Source organism: Equus asinus, chromosome 20 (genome assembly GCF_041296235.1).
Source record: "Equus asinus isolate D_3611 breed Donkey chromosome 20, EquAss-T2T_v2, whole genome shotgun sequence".
Classification (NCBI taxonomy): domain Eukaryota; kingdom Metazoa; phylum Chordata; class Mammalia; order Perissodactyla; family Equidae; genus Equus; species Equus asinus.
Window position 1 is genome coordinate 13,137,877 of NC_091809.1, and position 3,426 is coordinate 13,141,302.

Here is a 3,426-nt window from a genome sequence, read left to right on the forward strand (position 1 = left end):
TGTGCAGACCCCCACCTGCGTGCAAACACTGTGTGCAGACGTGCGCCAGCATGTGAGACCCACTGTGCAGCCCCTCTCCTGTGTGCCCACTGTGTGCAGACTCCCACCTGCGTACAAATTCCCATTGTGTGCAGACCCCCGCCTGCATTCAAACACCTACAGAGAGCAGATACTCTTATGTGTGCCAATGCCCACTACGTACAGACACATTCAAACACCCACTGTGTGTTGCCCCTGAGTGTGCACGCACTCACTGTGCACAGGCACAGACACTCACAAATATCCATTAGCGGAGACGTCCCACACTTTCCAATGCCCTCATCTGTGCATGCATTCCTTTGTGGTTAAACACCCTAGTGTGTGCACAGCTATTCTAACATGCACCACGTGAGGTCATCAGGATGGTGCGAACATTTTCCTGGGTCACAGGGTCACTGTGCAGAGCCCCTATGCCTGCAAACACCCGCTGTGTGCAGAGATCCACATGGCGCGGGCGCCCAGGCCATGAAGGGTGCACACACTGACGTGGGGTGGGAGCGGCATGGGGTGCCCAGCAGAGAGCTGGGACCTTCTCCTCGGGTCCCTTGTGTATGCCTCAGCTGACCCCACTTGCAGAGACTCTGCTCTGCTGGAGTCTTCTCTAGTCTGGCCGTCAGGGGCTCGGAAGGTGTGGGAGGAAGTGGGTTGCACACCCCCCTGCAGTGTCTGGGTCTGTGCGGCGGACTCAGGCGTGCAGCACTGGGGGTGGGGCCTCCCGCGGCCTTCCTGGAAGCTCGGGGCACAGGTGCAAGGGCAGGCGAGCTCTGTGGGCAGGACGCCAGCGGGTGGCTTCCCTGAAACTGGGCACAGCAGCTGGGAGAGGTTTCCGGGCCTGCCCGGCCCCACCTGGCCCCGGGCACTCTCGGCAGATGGGCAGGGCGGGCGGGCAATGCCAAGGAGGGCCAGGCCGCAGCCTGCACATGCCCGCCCAGGAGGCACCTGTGGACCTGTGCACGCACGCTTGTGTGCATGCATGTTTGTGGGCCACGCGGGTGGGAACTCTGCACCCTGAGTACAAACGTGCATCCTCGTGCACGCACAGGTTTATGCCTGCGTGCTGCACACGAACCACAGGACACATGCAGTGGCCCGGGGGGGCCTATATTCGTCCTGAGGCTACAGGACAGACATCTGTCGGCTTTGCTCACCGCCTTGCTTCAGTGCCTGACAGTTGGTTGGCGCTCCATAAATATTTGTGGAGTGAACAAAATGCACTAACGGACACATCATTTTGCAACTATGTACTGAGTGTGTAAGATGGGCTGGGCGCTGCTACATCCGGGAACAACAAAAACCTCCTTGGACCGGCATTCTAGACACGTACTCAGGGGTGTGAACAAGCTCACACCTGCACACACCTGTGGGAACACACGCGCATTGATCAGGAAACACCTGAGTCCGCTTGAATTCATTCACCTGCAGGAAGCAGGGCCAGGTGGATGCACACACATTTCTGTGCACATGATTTTCCCTCTTCTCTCTCTGCAATCTGCTTGTGCTATCCACTCGGCCACCCCCTTGGGGCCCCCCTTCAGAGGCCACTGGGTGTCCGTGCCTGACTTTGGAGGGGTTCCTCAGGGCGCGGCAAGCCCCACACCCCACTCCCCAGACTCTCTTACCAGGTGGCCTCATGGCCTGGGGTTCCCACCACTGGAGCTTCTCCTGGGGCCTAGACTGTCTGCCGAGGGCTCCAGAAAACATGCAGCCAGAGTTGGCAGGATCAGAGCCGTGCAGGATGCGAGGCTTGGAGCAGCGGCTGCCGGATCCCCCCCAGAAACCATCCTTTCATTTTGCAACATGGGAAACTGAGGCCCAGAGAGGGGCGGGCCTTCCTGTGGGAAGAGAGGGGGAGGCTGTGAGGAGCAGATCCCCTGCGGGGCCCCCCTTCCTTCTCATCCCCTTGCAGCCAAAAACAGGAGGTTCCCACGGCCGGTGGCCGGCAGGGTGGGGACAGGATGGTGGAGGACAGAGCTGGGAGGAGGCGGCCTGCGGGGGGGGAGGGGAGCCTGTCTGCGTCCTGGAGCCAGACACAGAGGCCCGAGGCCCAGAAACACCCACCCCGGCAGACAGACACACACGCGCGGCAGACAGACCCAATCTGGGACACACAGCCACTCGACACTCGCAGGCCCCTTCCTGTCACAGATGCTCCCTCCCCAGCCTCCAGATGGGGCTCTGGGAGCCTCTCCCCTGCCAGGGAGCACGTGTGTATGTGTATAAATGTGTGCATGCATGTGTGTGAATGTGTTTTGTGCACGTGGATGAGCACACACATTTCTGTGCACACATGTGCTTGCGTGTATCCGTGTGTGTGTGTGTGTGTGTGTGGTGTTTTGAGCGTATGTATGTGTGTGTTGGGGAGGTGAGGCCAGTGCTCCAACTGTCCTTAGAATCCAGGCTCCACATTGGGCAGCTAGTTTCATGCCCTTGGGGGCACACGCACGCACACACACACATAACAACAACAACGACGGCAATAATAGTCACACTTATCGTCTCTTGTTTCTTTCCTATGTATGGGGCATTTTTCTAAACACCTCACATTTACTTTTTAACGAGGTTTACTGAGGTATAACGCACAGAGAGCAAAGTCCTGGTTTTTATGTGTAGAATTGATGCGTCCTGACAAACGGGTAGTCGTGGAACCCTTCACAGTCAGGACTAAGAGTGGGCGCCTCGTCCCGGGGCCCCCTCCCGCCCTTTTGTGCGGGCAATCCCCTCGCCCCATTACCAGCCTCTGCAGCCCCTCATCAGCTCCGGCTCGATGGTTTCCAGAAGGTCACAGACATATGATCACACCGGATGCAGCCTCATGAGTCTGTTCCTTAAATTCACCGTAATGCTTCTGAGACCCACCCACGTCGGCGCATGCCTAAGTAAGTTCCTTTTTCTTAAATTGTGGTATAATTCACATACCATAAAAGTGACCCTTTTAAACCGTGTAATTCAGCGGTTTTCAGTGTATTCACAGTCATGCAATCACCACCTCTAATTCCAAAACATTTTTATCACCCAAAAAGCAACCTGTCCCCATCAGCAGTCACCCCTACGCCCTCCCCAGCCCCTGGCGCCCACGAGCCTGTTCTCTGTCTGTGCATCGGCCTGTTCCAGACGTTTCCCGGCAATGGGGTCACACGCTGTGTGTCCTTCTGTGTCTGCTTCTCTCCCTGAGCATGGTACGTTCAGGGTTAGTTAGTTTCTCTTTCCTGCTGACTAGTCGTCCATCCTGTGGACTGACCCCCACTTATCCTGGGTAGCTGGGTCTTGGCAGCTGTGGATGACTGGGAATAAAACTGCTGTTAGCATGCTCCTCGGGGTCTCGGTGTGCACCTAAGTTTCTGTTTCTCTTGGATAATACCTAGGGTGGGTCTCATGATGAGTAAATGC

The 3,426-nt window shown here is 57.1% G+C and overlaps 1 long non-coding RNA gene across 1 annotated transcript; it reads right to left on the minus strand.

Annotated features, from left to right (window-relative positions):
- Positions 1-775: 775 nt before the first annotated feature.
- LOC123279010 (uncharacterized) lies at positions 776-2,893 on the minus strand. The gene is made up of 3 exons (XR_006516790.2): positions 2,771-2,893; positions 1,659-1,871; positions 776-1,397 (listed from the first exon to the last, which is right to left on the minus strand). It is a non-coding gene; the product is annotated as an uncharacterized lncRNA (long non-coding RNA).
- Positions 2,894-3,426: the final 533 nt, after the last annotated feature.